This window comes from Nicotiana attenuata, unplaced genomic scaffold, assembly GCF_001879085.1.
Source record: "Nicotiana attenuata strain UT unplaced genomic scaffold, NIATTr2, whole genome shotgun sequence".
NCBI lineage: Eukaryota > Viridiplantae > Streptophyta > Magnoliopsida > Solanales > Solanaceae > Nicotiana > Nicotiana attenuata.
In genome coordinates, this window is record NW_017672117.1 from 14,012 (window position 1) to 30,664 (window position 16,653).

The following is a 16,653-nucleotide window of genomic DNA, read 5'->3' on the forward strand; positions in this document are numbered from 1 at the left end:
CGTGCAATGTGGCGATCTTTCAGCCATGCAGATGCAGTATGAGGCGATCTTTCAGCCGTGCAATGTGGCGATCTTTCAGCCATGCAGATGCAGTATGAGGCGATCTTTCAGCCATGCAAATGCAGTATGAGGCGATCTTTCAACCATGCAAATGCAGTATGAGGCGATCTTTCAGCCGTGCAGATGCAGTATGAGGCGATCTTTCAGCCGTGCAGATGCAGTATGTGGCGATCATTCAGCCATGCAGATGCAGTATGAGGCGATCTTTCAGCCATGCAATGTGGCGATCTTTCAGCCATGCAGATGAAGTATGAGGCGATCTTTCAGCCGTGCAATATGGCGATCTTTCAGGTATGCAGATGCAGTATGAGGCAATCTTTTAGCCATGCAGATGCAGTATGAGGCGATCTTTCAGCCGTGCAGATGCAGTATGAGGCGATCTTTCAGCCATGCAGATGCAGTATAAGGCGATCTTTTAGCCGTGCAGATGCAGTATAAGGCGATCTTTCAGCCGTGCAGATGCAGTATGAGGCGATCTTTCAGCCATGCAGATGCAGACGGAGACAACGTTTAGTCTCGGAAGGCAGAATGGTAGCCTTATGCAATGCAGAAATGCAGACGGAGATAGTGTTTAGTGTCGGAAGGCGGAATGGTAGCCTTATGCAAGAAACAAAATAGCAAATGGTAACGGAGCTTTCTTAGCTGATTGCGATATTGTGACTGTTGGGGACATTGTGACACACGGAATGTCGTTGATATGTGTGGATAGCAAATGTGGGTAAGTGCAACGATTTTGAAAGTTGTATTCCTGAACAATGTTTGTTTCGTGAGTGTATAATATGTTTGATGATTTCGCAATCCAAGTGCCTGCATCCAAAGAAAAATCGTGAGTTTTTTTAAAAAAAAGGGGGAAGGTTAGTTCGTATCCCTGCTGGCTCTGCTTGACCTGTGGCTTCGATCTGGTGATACTGTATGTATCACTGGGGTAGCGTTGCTAAACAAGGCAATTTCAGTGACAAACATGCATGATTTCCTAAAAATGTGACAGAAGTATATAATTAAGAATAACTTTTAGATGAACCGACGACTGTGACGTGGTTCAGGACATTTTAACCTCTCTTGCTACGGAATTTTGAGGGTCTTCCTTAAAATTCTGCCCCAGTTTAATGGGTTGGTGCTTGTGACTGTTGCTTACGACGATTCGGCTGAAATTGCTTCAGAATTTTGAGGGTCCTCCTCAAAATTCTGCCCCAATTTCCAATTTTGAGGGAAAATGAAAATTTTATTAATTGTGACCGAACCCATAGGGTTGCCTACGTATCCCCTCTTAAACGGGAATCAGGTCAGGCATAGTTCAATTACATCATGCAGGGAAAATATAAGGATTACACATAGTAGCGCTTAACTGCATCTGAATTGATCGGCTTTGGCCAGACTTATCCATCCATTTCTGCGAGTATGAGGGCTCCTCCTGTCAAAACCCGGTGAACCATGTATGGACCCGGCCAGTTGGGAGAGAACTTCCCTTTGGCTTTATTTTGATGCGGAAAAATTTTCTTCAACACCAGCTGCCCCTGTGTGAACTGTCTTGGCTTGACTCTTTTGTTGAAGGCTCTGGACTTTCTGTTCTGATAGAGTTGACCATGGCAAACTGCATTCATCCTCTTTCCGTCTATAAGAGCTAGTTGCTCATAACGACTTTTTACCCATTCTGCATCGTCGAGCTTAGCTTCCTGAATCCTTAAGGAAGGAATTTGTACTTCGGCGAGAATGACGGCTTCTGTACCATAAACCAGCATGTAAGGGGTTGCCCCGAGTGATATGCGGACTGTGGTGCGATACCCCAATTGAGCAAATGATAACTTCTCGTGCCACTATTTATGCTTTTCTATTATTTTCCTCAATATCTTGTTGATGTTCTTGTTGGTGGCTTCCTTGGACTTGACAATAACATCGTGCACATATACCTCTATCTCCTTGTGTATCATATCATGAAAAATGGTAGTCATGGCCCTCATGTGGGTGGCCCCTGCATTCTTCAGGCCGAACGGCATCATCTTGTAACAATACATTCCCCACGGTGTAATGAAAGCCGTTTTCTCAGCATCTTATTCATCCATCCAGATCTGATGATAACCGGCGAAACAATCCACGAATGACTGCAGTTCATGCTTGGCGCAATTGTCTATCAGGATGTGTATGTTCGGCAAAGGGAAGTCGTCTTTCAGACTGGCCCGGTTGAGATCCCGGTAGTCGACACAGACCCTGACCTTCCCGTCCTTCTTTGGCACTGGCACTATGTTGGCTAACCATGTCGGGTGTTCTACTACCCTGAGAACCTTAGCTTTGACTTGCTTAGTGATTTCTTCCTTGATTTTCAAACTCATGTCAGGCTTGAATTTTCTGAGCTTTTGTTTTACCGGCGGATATGTCGAATCGGTTGGCAGTTTGTAAGCTACAATAGACGTACTCAGACCAATCATGTCGTCATATGACCAGGCGAATATGTCCTCATATTCCCTTAGAAATTCTGTGTATTACTCCTTTTCTGATGGCGACAAGTGAACACTGATTCGTGTTTCCTTGACATTTTCTACATCTCCCAGGTTTACGATTTCTGTCTCGTCCAGGTTGGACTTAGGTCTGTTCTCAAAGTTCTCCATTTCTTTGACAATATCCTCTGGTATGTCATATTCTTCTGGATCAATGTATGTTTGTTGCGTTGCCTCATTGCATGTCACAGTCATGGGTTCATCAAGATAAGTAATAGTAATGTTGTATAAGTAAAGTAATGAGAGAAAAATAATAATGAGTGGTGATTCATAAGGAAAAAGTCAAAATGCTTTTGATAAATTTCATAATTGTTTGAACATTGAAGATCTTATTGCGGGAATAAAAATGCGAAGAGAAAATCATCTAGTAAATAAAAACAGTGCATGATGCTTGTTTTAGCCTTGCTACCCCGAGGTTCGCCGGGCTCTGGTTGTTCTGATAGTCCAGTTATTGAGGCGTGCTCCTCTGCTTAAAGCATGTATGGAAGGGCCTTTCTCCCCCTCCTCCTCAAGGATAACAAAGCAATCTATATCATTGTCCTCTAAAAACAAGTTTTTCACTACTGCGAGCGCCTTTTTTTCGTCCGTCCCGCAGATGACATCAGCCTGTTGGAAAGTCTGTTCCAAGTGCGGTATCGGCTGCTCCAATGGGTAGTAAGGACCACGCCATGGCGGCGACCAGTTGTTGAACTCTTCCCAAGTGCATTCGTATCCCAAGCCGAAAGTGGTGCCATGCTTCTTGAGTGTTATGGGTTTAGCTATTCCTTGGAGGTTTTTGCCGAGTCCTTTGCCAGGCTGGTGGTAGGTCTCTCCGACTAGCTTTCTTCTCCCTCCGATCGCTGGAATGGTCTGGCGACTGTATATGGGGTTGCTACTGTCGCCGTGAATGATCACCTCCTGGTGATTCCATTCGAATTTTACCGCCCGGTGCAGTGTTGATGCTACGGCCCCAGCGGCGTGAATCCATGGCCGCCCCAGCAGCAAGTTGTAGGATGTGGGCACATCTATTACTTGAAAATCAACATCGAACCAGGTTGTTCCCATCTGCAGACACAAGCTAATCTCACCGATGGTGGACCTCTGAGACCCATCAAAAGCTTTCACATTGATTGCTCCTTCTTTTATCTCGTGCAGCCCTTTGCCCAACTTCTTGAGTGTTACTAGAGGACAGATGTTAAGGCTGGAACACCCGTTGACCAGGATCCTGGTGATGAAATAGTCCTCGCATTGCACAGTGATGTGTAGGGCTCTATTGTGACCCAACCCTTCAGGTGGCAGCTCATCCTCATAGAAGGTGACTCTATGGCTCTCTAATACCTGTCCCACCATATTATCCATTTCTCCACCAGTGATGTTGCTTGGCACGTAGGCTTCACTCAGCACCTTTAGCAGAGCATTTTTGTGTGCCTTGGAATTCTGCAGTAGTGAGAGGATGGATATATGTGCTGGTGTTTTGTTCAGCTGGTCGATGACCGAGTACTCTTTGGCCTGTATTTTCCTCCAAAGGTCGTCTGGACCTGTCTCAATGATGGGTGGCCGGTTGGAGGCCTGCTTGCTGGGCTCAGCTAGGTACTCAGGGGTATAGACTCTCCCCGTTCTTGTCATCCCCTGTGCTACAACAGTCTCTTCGAACCTGACCTTGCCTTTCCTCCTAGCCTCGGCTGTGTAATCCCAGGGTATAGCTTTTGTGTGGAATGACGGCATGACGGACATCGCCACTGGTATTGGTGCGGCCACCTTTACTTCGAATGGGACATGCTCTTTGGGTGGAAAAACTACAACTTCAAATGGTGCTGATGACGCTGCTTCGAACTCAAGAGGGATAGACACATCTACCTCAGTGACCTTAGATAGTTGGATCTGGACGATGATGGGGTTGAGAGTGACTGCTGGCTTCTTTGGATCATCGCCATCTATGATCAACCCGATAGATCCCTCGGGATCCCAATCATCCTCCACTTCAATCATGTGAATACCCCCGCCCTTATAGTCCGGCAGAGGGTTGTTGCGGACATTTGGGGCGGGTTCCTTTGCCTCAATAACCTTATTATCGATCAGAGACTGGATCTTGTCTTTCAAGGAACGACATTTGTCGATGGTGTGCCCTTTCATGTCGGAGTGGTATGCACAGGATTTGTTTGGGTTAACCCACTGAGAAGGGTTCTCAGGGGTTGTAGCAGGGATGGGGGTGACATAACCGGCGGCGTTGAGTCTCTCATATAATTGGTCAATGGGTTCAGCAATGGTTGTATATTGTTTGGGAGGCCTGCGATCAAAATTTGGTCGGGGTCTAGGGAAGTTCTGACGGGCAGGAGGTGACTGATAGTGGGATGGTTGAGCATTGTAAGTTTGGTTGATATGTGCGGGTTGGGAACATTTGGGCGAAGCAGGCTGATATATGGGCGGCGGAGATGGTTGATAGGCGGGTGGTGAGGGTGCTTGGTAGTTTGGAGTGGGCTGATATGTGAGTGAAGGTGTTGGGTAGGTTTGGTACTTGATAAGAGATTTGGTCCTTTGTGAAACCATCACGGCTCCTACGTCCCTCTTTTTGGACACACCACCGGACTGCAAGGCCTTATTTGTAGCTTGCAAGGCCTCGAAGTTTGTAACCATACCGCTCATAATGCCTTCTTAAATTCGTTCCCCCAGTTTGATAATATCAGAAAATTTGTGGCTCTCGATTATCATTAGTCGTTCATAGTATTGCGGGTCTTGGGCCCGGACAAAGAATTTGTTCATTTGTTCCTCCTCTAAGGCAGGTCTGACCTTAGCAGCTTCGGACCTCCAGCGAGTAGCATATTCGCGAAATGTTTCTGTAGGCTTCTTCTTTAGATTCTGAATATAGAACACATCCGGCGCATTCTCTGTGTTAAACCTGAACCTGTCCATGAAGTCGAACGCCATGCCTACCCAGCTTGACCATTTCTTTGGATCCTGGCTGATGTACCAAGACAGCGCATCTCCTTTTAGGCTCCTCATGAACAGCTTCATGCGGATTCTCACGTCTTTCCCTACCCCAACCAGCTTGTCACAATACGTCCTCAAATGGACCCTTGGATCGCCTGTACCGTCAAACATCTCGAACTTCGGAGGTTTGTACCCCTCGAGCATTTTGACATCGGGTTGTATGCAGAGATCTTCATAATTCAGCCCTTCAATTCCCTTGTTTCCTTCAATGCCCTGAATTCGGCTAGTCGACTTCATAAGTTCTTCAGCCAGGTTCCTGATGGGCAAATCTTTATCATCAAACTCGGGTGTGCCTGAGATGGGGTGGAGAGTGGCATGGTCTCCATGTAGATGGGGGTGTTATGGTGGGTGTGGAAGTGGTCATTTGTGGAGTTTTGGAGTTCTAGGAGAAGTAACGGGGTGTTATTTGAGGTATGGCAGGTGTCACACCTCCTTTTTTACTACACCCCAGGAAGGAGAGTATAATAAAGGGAGTTTTTTCCAACTTAAAGTGACAATCGAAACGGGATTTATTTATTAAGAGATTCAGAGTCGCCACTTGGGATAATTAATGGTGTCCCAAGTCACCGGTTTTAAATCCCGAATCGAAGAAAGATTTACTCTATTTTACAGTCCGCGAACCATAAATCCGAGTAAGGAATTATGTTTACCCGGGAGAAGGTGTTAGGCATTCCCGAGTTCCGTGGTTCTAGCACGGTCGCTCAACTGTTATAATTGGCCTATTATCTAATTTTAATACATTTTAAACCTATGGTTCAATTTTAACTTTTACCGCTTTTATTCATTTTTTAAGGAAGATTGCAACGTCATTTAAAATATGTCTTGAACCACGTCACATAAATGCACCCGTAGTCCGCAATACATTTTATCTAACGTTGAGATTTGGATTTGGGTCACATAAATGCGCACCCGAGTTTGGGAAAGTTAATTTAAAATTATGCACCTAAAGCCACTACGCGCTTTCAAGTTTGCGAGGGCCATGGAAAATTCACTAATGGCACACCTCGATTACTAAAGAATTGAAATTAATTAAGCGAGGACCATGCATTTGAGATTTTATTTAGTACAGCACACCTCAAAACTATTCAACTAAGTGAACTATGGATATTCATATTTAAAGCTAATTCGAAATTTAGTACCACAAACTACGTCACGGGAACCGTACCCATAGCCGTGATAATTTTACTTACATGACAGGTGATAAATCCAAATCCTCGTTACTGTGTTCAGCCAAAAAAACTAAATACCTAAGAAACAGAATTTAATACTACTATACCTTTTCCTTTTCATAAGTTTTCATTTTACACAAATAAAGATAGAGATAGGATAACATTTATAAGCTACAATTTTTTTTTAAAAAAAAAAGTAAGCATCGTCGCTAATGAAACAAAGCTAATGAAATACAGTTGTTTATTTCCCTGTTTCAACAGCATGGAAACAAAGCTAATGAAGCTATTTTTTTTACGTGATCGTCTACTCATGAAGGCGACAGAAAAGAAGAAGCAGCTACTAACATCCAAAATAACAAGAGTACAGACAGAACATTTAGAAATCAAAGCAAGAAATGGACTTTAGATTAACAGATTCGGGTTTCCGTTGAAGCTTTTAAAAGAACGTACATGGATTTCCAGGAAGAGACCAAATAAAGTTGCCGAATTCCGAAACGGAGCCGTGAACTATGAGCGGAACTAGCAAGCGGAACCTCAGACCAGCACTTCAATGTCAGAAAGCACAAAACCAGGACAGATCGTCGACCGGAATCTCAGTCGACCACGGGTTTCAACGGGAACCTTAAACAAACATCAGAATAAACCACTGAAACTAGGTGTAGTCGCGAAATAACACAATATCAAAATCCGGCCAGCGAGATAAACCATCTTTCGACCCTGGTTTTATAAAAGACGAAGATGGAAATGGTCACGGGCAGAGGTAAAACCGGCCAGATCTAAAAAGTGATGAGGCAAAGCAACAGCGGAGAGTTTCTGTCTAGATCGGGATCGGATTCGGCGAGTTCTTCGACGTCTCACCGGCGGTCATGGCTGTCATTCTCTGAAAGTGTGGAGGTCGTTTGGCTTTGTGAAAAGGGGTGGAGAAAAAGCAGCGACGGGCGACGACTTTTGTGCATGTTATAGTCGCCGGATTCCTTCGAGGGGTGTTTTGTGCTTCTCTACTGAAGAAGCAGGCGTTCAAGGGGAAGGGGTCTCCATTCTGTTCTTTGCGGCGCTGATTTTTTGCAGAATGTATCTGCGTTTTTTTTTTTTTTTGTATATCTTTTCTCTCTTTAGGCGTTATTTTTTTTTCTCCCCTCTTATTGTAGAGTCTAGGTCTAGGTTTATATTTTGTGTTTTTTGCTCATTAATCCCTAAGTCTTTTGTGTATTAGGTCTAGAAGGGTCCCTAGGCTTAATGGACTAATCCGAATTGGGCCAAGAATTGGGTTCTAAAACTCTTAAAATTGTAATCCAACACCTTAATTGACTCCTTTTAAAATAAGATAAAAATATTACATAATGCCAAAGCTAATCCTAATTAATTAAACCAAACATGAAACTATTTTTGTGTTTTAGAAATTATATATAGATAAAAACAAGGTACTATTTTTTTGTATTTTTTAAAAAAAATTATGAAAAATACATAAACTAAAATGTTTTTTTGTAATTTTCCATTTTTATGACGAAAATAAAGTAAAGAAGTCAAAAATAGTTGAAATAGCTATATTAGGCCTAAATTAAATATTTACATGCTAAAATATAAAAAATCTTGGGGAGGGTCAAAAATCACATGTCTACAGCAGGTGTTGCATTGGGTCTTTGGTGGAATAGTATGAGGAGCGGGATGATTCTGTTGCTACGGGATGTTTTGAGGTGGTGTAGGGTGATATCTGGGGTGCTGAAAGAAAATGACAAGCTTGCCAGATTCCGAACCCGGTCGAGCTCTTCCTGGAACTTCAGCAATTTTTGTTCAAGCTGGGATACATTTTCCTTAGGAACCTGAGTACCATGACCATTAGTGACCTCTGCCCGTTCAGTTGAGTTCTCCTTTCTGACGTTGTTCAAATCTTCCATCTTGCCTTTGTTCTTGTTTTTGATAGGACTAAGAGGAGGAATGGGTGGAGGGCCCCTGGATCTCGTAGCATAGGATGATGTTGCCAGAGTGTACGAACTAACCTTTGTAGGGGGGAAACAAAAGTAAAAAAAACAAAAGGTAACCAAGTTTGTGAGGATTATAAAAATATTGCAATATTTAAACACGTAGTGCAGGAATGTAAAACGTGTCCTAATTTGGGAACCCCATTGTGCCCGAGGTAGGCCTAGCGATAAGTTGATTTGGAGAACTTAGAATGCTAAATGCCTCATTTTATTGATAAAAAATAGACGAACCCCAAAAACGACACTAAATAAGCAAGAAATAAAAATCACTAATGGCCATTGGCCTTATTACATTCGTAAAGCGAAAAATAAACTCCTATCTACTTGGTCCCAGAAGGACCTTCCTCAGGTTGAATGTTCTCGTTGATCAGATCTTCCAGCTCACATAGGCTTGTTAGTAAGAATGCCTTCGCCAGATGTCCTTCTTCGTTTCCCTCAGCGTTCTGGCAGTCGTTGACTCTTTTCCTCACTTTTCCTTCTAAATTCTAACATGCTATATTCCAGATAATCTAGCTTTTCGCTAGCCTTGACAGCTCCTTTCTTTCCATTCATTGATTTGGTCATTTGATGGAAGACTCTTCCACCAATCTAGCAAGAGTGGGGGCGTGCTAATCATACCGAAACTGGGGACCTCGTGCCTCATTTTCTGCAAAACAGAAGGGTTAGACCCTACCCCTACCAGACTCGACTATTTAACATCAACAATTAGCATGAAGCATTTAGTTCTCCAAATAAATGCACAGAACGTGATGATGTCCATTTGGGTTTAGGGCAACCCAGTGGACTTTTGGACAAGGCTATCTTAAAGGATCATTATGTGGACAACATAACTGACCCAGCTAGGTTTGACCATGATGCATACACAGTTTAAGCAGAGTAAGGTTTCTATGGGGTTTTAGATCGGTACCCTTGAGCGGACAACTCAAGGGGGAAGGCTCGGAACTATCGATTGCACCGCTGATCGACTAGTTTTACCGCAAATATGTCTTTCCAAATTTAGTGGGTAATGATATAGGAAGAGCGCAACCACTCATTATAAGCGTTGCTATAGTATTTGTTTTGGCACGAGCGGAATATGATGTCGAGCATGATTATGCAATAATTAAAAGCATGTTGACATGTATTTGCACATTAAGAAAGCAATAAATACAGCAGTTTCATAATTTAAAGCAATAAAGGAAAGAAAACAAAGAAGATATGTCAGTTTTGCTTATAAAGAAGAAATTAAATACTTAAAGTAAATAAATAGATAATCGCACATAGGGAGAGGTACAAATTCACAAAACAATCTGAAATGGTAAAAGCCTAAAAATCCCCAGCAGAGTCGACATGCTGCTGCGCCCCCCTTTTTTCCCTCTTTGCATCGGGAGATCGGGTTTATGACATTTGGGTATGGGTCAACTCGTTCCCTTTGGGAACTGGGTTTTGCATTTTTTTTTGAAGAGTCGCCACCTAATGATTTATGGTGCATTAGGACACCTACAAGGTTCACTTCTGAGTTTGTTTGATAACCAGAGATAGGGTAAGGGCTTGAAATTATCCTAAGGGGAAGGTGTTAGGCAGCCCTCAGGATCCACTAGTGTGTTTTCCGGCCAGATAGTTCATTGTGAATATGGTGCAATTAACACGTAAACAGATAAGGCTCAAATAAGAGGGGATTTTAATATACAAATGCTTGGAAGTAAAATAGAGCAATCATTAAAAGCTGATTTGTGAAAAGAAGTCATAATGCTTTGAAGGCAAAGAAAGAGAGGGGAGAGGGGGGTCCTAGGTTTATTTATAATATGGATCACATCAATGTAATACCCGGTAATCACTCCTCAAAAGAGGGGCTACACGTGGTATTAGCGCACTGGTCATCATATCCATATCTACCCTTCCCATCCCGTTAAGGTACTAAAGCGCGGATTTGTCTCGACCACTATTGAATACCCGTCCCATTCCTATCAGTCCCGGAGGCACATAGGACTACTAGTCCTAAAGGGGAGGGATATTAGGCTGACTTTGAGGTTTCAAAGGTGAAAAAGCTAAGGCAGCATACAAAACACATAGGACAGCACGTTAAAAGGGAAAGCACGTAAACATTGAAGGCTCATGTATACCTCCTCAAGCAAAGCAACCAAATAGCATGACTCAAACAACAATCAAAGGTCTGAATCTAAAAATACTAATGCAAAAGGGGAGTTTAAGTTGTTGAAGCAGACCAATTTATTACGTAACTCACATAAGAAGTCTGAATCAGGCCTGCCTGCTGGTTATAGCAATTACTAGTTAACAGAAACGGGCTCAGTTTTATTTGTTGTTATTACCTAAGGTTTGCCTAAGTGTTTGGGTGAGATCTTATGAGCATGGTATCTATTATTGATTCAGAATGTGGCAAAGCAGTAACAAAATCTAAAAAAACGAGCGGTTTGAAATCCTATAGGCATGCTTGCTAAACCGTGTCAATGAGAGGAGATTAAGTTACTTAAAAAACTAGTTCATAATAGACTGATTTTAAATTAGACTAGTTTCAGATTCCGCAGACGATGGTATCTACTATTGTTGATTTTAATCCCCTATAGACATGATATCTAGTTGAATAATTTTAACCTTTATAGGCATGACATCTAGTTAAATGTAGAATGGAAACAGGCAGGATTTTTACTTGGGAATTCCTATAGGCATGATTTCTATACATTATACTTATTTTAACATTATGAACATGATACCTGCTTATAGCCGTTTAGATCCTAGAGCATGATGTCTAAGTGGTAACAAGCGTGCAGAATTTAAAATAAAGTCCTATAGGCAGGTTATCTAGATGTGAAGATGAACATGCAGAATTTGAAATGAATCCTATAGACATGGTGTCTAAATGCAGAATTGAACACGCAGGATTTAAAACCAGTCCTATAGGCATGCTTTCTAAATGCAGAATTGAATCATTCAGAACACAAATCCTATGGGCATGTTTTCTACCCTTGAGCATGCATAATTACCCATCCCTTTTACACTAGCCAACCACAAATGTTTATTATAAATTATTACAGACCAGTTTCTAAATTACATTAAGAAAATATGTAAAAAAAAAATAGGAAAATACAACCATAGGAAGCCTGATTCTGACTTCCTCTCTGAGTTATGGAACAAAACGCCTCAAATACCACTTGTTTCAAAGCCTTTCTCAGACCTGGGTGTGTCAGATTTCCCTAAGGGTCTCAAAGGACCCCGGGCAGTGCTTACACCCAGGTTCATAGAACCAGATAGAGATGAGTGCAGTGTGGAAGGGCCAGCCCTTTTGTGTCCAAGTTCAGAGAGAGCTCATGGGTCCCAAGGCAAGGCTCACACAAGAGGGGCAGAACTTAAGTCTAAGAATATGGTGGAAGTGCAGGAATAGAGATTTAAAAACTGAGGGGAGAAAGGAAGGGGTAAGGGATGATGGGAAAACAGTAGTAGTAAAGCACAGAGTTCATAATTTCGTACAAAGGGGTCAGGGGTTTGGGAATATATTGCAAAGAGCATATACCCATAGGCAGGGATCAGATTTGGGCACGCACAGCAATAGAAGGTGTTGGCATGCCTATAAACCAATCAGAACACACAACATATAGAGGGGACATGGAGGTTATGATTCCAGGGGGATCAGGTTTGGGTCATGCACAGCAATGTCCAATGCTGTCATGCCCCAAACCAACCACAGATACCAAACACATTGGGGGTTTAGGATTCATAAGCCATAATAAGTGACTGACAGAATTTATAAGAAAACATTAATTCAGAATAGAAAGGGCAGATTACAGCATGCTTAACGATGGAACTTGATTAAATACAAATAGGAAACAAGCAAGGGTACAGGAAATAGTAAAGAAACATGTTGTTGTTGATGCTGAGAATTAGTTAGAACATACCAGTAAAGATGCAAATGCAGAGAAAAAGTAAGCAAGCTTCCCACAGCCTAGCCTTGGCTTTCAGTCGGCTAGGTAAGGCAGCAATACAAGTAGCAACAGAGAAAAGAGAGATTTTAGTGGAGTGCGTGTCTGAACTCAAGTATTTTATTCCTTGTCTTTTTTTTCGTGTCTGTTTGAAAGAAAAGGAGGTGGGTTTTTATAGTTTGAAAATATGTGAGAAATAAGGCAATAAGTAAAGTTCAATACAAATATGAAAACAATCAATAGTCAGAATCAATCAACCAAGTGATTCCCCTTTATTTGAGGAATCACTTGTTTAACGGGGCTAACAGATTCAAAATAAGGAAAGAAAATCACTTTGCAGGCAAACTGATTATTACCATAAAAGAAGTAGTAAAATATTGAGTAAGCAATCGAGTCCAAGTACAGAGATACGCTTATTTTGGGAAAAAGATTCAGTAAGGCAAAATAAGGAAAGGGATCAATTTTAACAGGCGAGTGAAATTAGAGTTCAAAAAAAGAGATGTTTTGAAATCGGTCCCAAGATTGAAAATCAATCAAAGAAGGAACCTCAGCATATAAATAGAGTGCACAAACAATAGACATGCGAGGCCAAACCTATTTGGCAAAAGAAACAGTATGCAATAGTAGCACAAAGTTCAGTAGATAGCAAACATTCGAAGCATGATAATCAAGTAGGCCAAGTCTCATTGAATCAATAGTGAAGAAAAATAGCGTATCAGAAGCATGCAAAGGGTCTCACAGTAACATATGAGAGATCTTTTGAAAAATTAGGGTTTCAAGTATAGTCCAATTTTAAAGATAGTACCCAAAATCAGAGGATTCACAAAAAGAAAAGGAGGCTCTGAAACAAGGAACTTTCAAATCGAGTCAGGCATTCAAACGAATAGTTTCAAACCCAAAGGCATAGGTTTCTTCAACAATATTCAAGCTTGAAAGATGATAAACAAATAAATCAAACAAATACTTAGCAAACAGCTTCAGAAACTCGAATGAACCCAAAAAAAATTAGGGTTTTCCACATCAATCGAGTTTAAAGATGATAAACAAATAAATCAAACAAACATTTAACAAACAGCTTCAGAAACTCGAATGAACCCAAAAGAAATTAGGGTTTTTAACATGCTAAACTCAGATAGGAGAATAACTTGAACACCTCTTCAAAATTTGTTTCAACACTGCTTGTGATAACTTCTTCAGCCATGGATAACCTTGAAGACTACTAGATTTAGCGTCACTTTTTAGTCTTTGGATTTTCGAGTTCTTGATTTTTCCTATAATTAATAGAGGATAAAAATAGAAGAAATAGAGGGAGAAAAAAATGGAGTAGTGAAGCCTTCACCGGAACAGTGGCTAGAATTTTGGTCAGAATTTTGTTTCAATACTGCTTATGAGGAAGAAGAAGCCTGAACTAGTTGGGTGAAAAAGGATAGAGGAAAATATAATGATATAGTGTGGGACCCACATACAAAAAATTTAATTTAATTTTGAAAACAAGAGAAAAAATCTGATAAAAGTCTCACGCGCCCAAATGAAACTAAAATACACGTAACTTGCCATGTCAGCGTGAGGTGTTTACTTGATACACTTAATAGTCACTTGAAGTGTCTAAATGGTAAATGGATCAGTTGGGGTGTTCAGCTGGTCGATGAGGATAACTTGAAGGGGCCGTTTATGTATTTCGCCTAATTTAAATGTGTATGTGTGACCGGATTAGGACGCAAGGAGCTGGAGTACAATTCAATACTATTACATAAAACTTAAAAGTTTAAGGTTCATAAATTTGACTTGAGAGTTTACTTTATGTTGCAATGTCTCCCTTTGTGTTTTGAGCTTTGTGGGGATGGTTTCAAGGGGACTGAGGGGCTCTGTTGAGTTTCGGCGCATTTAGATTATGTTTTGAAAAATTTTGAATTGTTAAAACATGGCTTTTCTGCATTGCCATGAGTTCATGAGAGTATTTCTCCCAACCTATAAAGAATTTTGTGATTATGCTTTGACAAGAATTATAACCGCTTTGAGTCTATTTTTTAGTGGTTCAAACAGTTCATCGGTTGGGCATCTACAAATAATTATAATTGTTTTACTAAAGGATGGCAGTGAGCCTTTATGACGATTGAAATGTTGCAGGTGCATCGGCGTAACTCGACTCAGAGCGCGACACATGGGCTAATGCGGTAGCTAATTTTTGCTACATATTTTTAAATGGCTTCTATAAATATCCCTCATTTCATGATTTTCATATGTTTTATCATTTTGCGAGTTAGAGAATATGAATTAAGGTGATTTTGAAGGAAATTTTATCTACTCATTAAGGTAAGTAATCCTAGATTGAATTTTTAATTATTACATGAATCTATCATCAACTTTTTCTTAGAATTAAAGATTAAAAAAGAGGTAAGGGTTTTGACTCAAATGAGAAGAAAGTATATTTTATAATTTTGAATGCCGACTTGAGTTGGATTTGCAATCTACTTACATATTTGGTTTTGATAGCTGGTTTTGACCATGTGGGTCCTAGATGACTTTTTATTGGCTTTTGAGATTTTGATGAAAATTAAAGTTTTTTCATATGCCATTAATTTGTATAGCTTTATTTGACCTCATTGAGTATTATTTGGCAAAATTACTGGTATTTGGATGTCGTAGAGAAAGAAAAAGGCATTTTTAAGGTTGAAGCTTACTTCAGAGAAGGTAAATATTATGGCTTCATGTTGAGGTATCAGTTGAAGCTTACTTCAGAGAAACTTCCTATTTAGGTATCAGTTTTGGGCATGTCTTCATATTTTCCTGTTGAGGCATCTATTTGTGCATGATTATTTCATGTTCCTGTTGGGTTTGTAAGGAATGTTCCTGCTTGCGCATGGATATGGATCTATCCCTCTAGAGCCACGTAATCACTCGTTCACCTTGGGATGTGTGTGCAGGTTTTGGGACTTACTGGTTTCCTGGTTTAATTATTATACCGATCGATAAGTTTGAGCATAAAGGTGGAAGCTTTGTTTTTTTATAAAAAAAAAGTGAAACCGCCATGCCTATTCATATATTTTTACATACTATATTAGTGTATATTATTTATTTATATTATTTGATGCATTTCACACATACAAGATACTTGTTTCAGGTTTATTGGACAACTAAAGGTGTCAGATTGATGTAAAATTTGAGTCATTATTATGCATAGACATTCTCAACTAATGTAGAAGCATTTTAAAAAATATTGCTTGATGTATATCTCCCTTATAAGTGGATTAGAGTACATTAGTATATTATTTGATCACGTTATCGCATGCTTATTATCTTCTACTTTGCCTATACACCTTACCATTTATATTTGATGCTTGTTGGTTGTTTCTCTGTTTGTGTATACGTTTATGTACTGTACGTATTATGAGAAGCAGGTATCTTTTCTCCAAATATCGCCACTACATCGTTGGAGTTCCTTAATACTTATAGAGTACACGTTGATTATTGTATCATACTACACTTCGATATATTTTTGTGCAAGCGTTATTCCTCGTACTAGTGGGACCCAGGAGATAGCGCTAAGCTAACACTTGGAGTCTCCGGGTTAGCTGCCTTGCTTGGATTCATAACTTTGGAGTCACCTTCTCTGTTGTCTAGTTATTACAGTTGTTTTCTCTAAAATTATAGTTGTATTTTGTAATAATTCTACCGGTCATTTTGAGTATTTGAACTCCATTCTCCTATTTAATGCTTTTCATATGTGTATCTAATATTTTATGATTTGTGAGTGTCACGATCCAAAATCCAACTAGTCATAATGGCACCTAACACGACCTGCTAGGTAAGCCAATTAACAATCAACACAACACAAATGAGAATAATAAGAGTAAATGAGTCAAATAACTGAATTTTTATACAAACTCCCATGGATTGGTAGTACAAATCATGAGCTTCTAAGACTTAAAATATACAGAGCTGGTACAAAATAAATGCATCATATGTTGGTAATATATATAAACAGATTTGCAAATTTAAAGCTACCAAGAACAAGTGACAACTATAACAGGAATGCAGGCACATCTTCAATGCCAGCTCCCCCCCCCCCCCC

General features: G+C 40.5%; 1 long non-coding RNA gene across 1 annotated transcript in view; it reads right to left on the reverse strand.

The window, feature by feature from the left end:
- The window catches only part of LOC109211928, a 12,596-nt gene extending 4,798 nt beyond the window's left edge, over window positions 1-7,798 (reverse strand). Inside the window, exon 1 of the long non-coding RNA XR_002065790.1 lies at window positions 7,139-7,798. This is a non-coding gene — a long non-coding RNA (uncharacterized LOC109211928). The remainder of the gene's footprint in view (window positions 1-7,138) is intronic.
- Window positions 7,799-16,653: the final 8,855 nt, after the last annotated feature.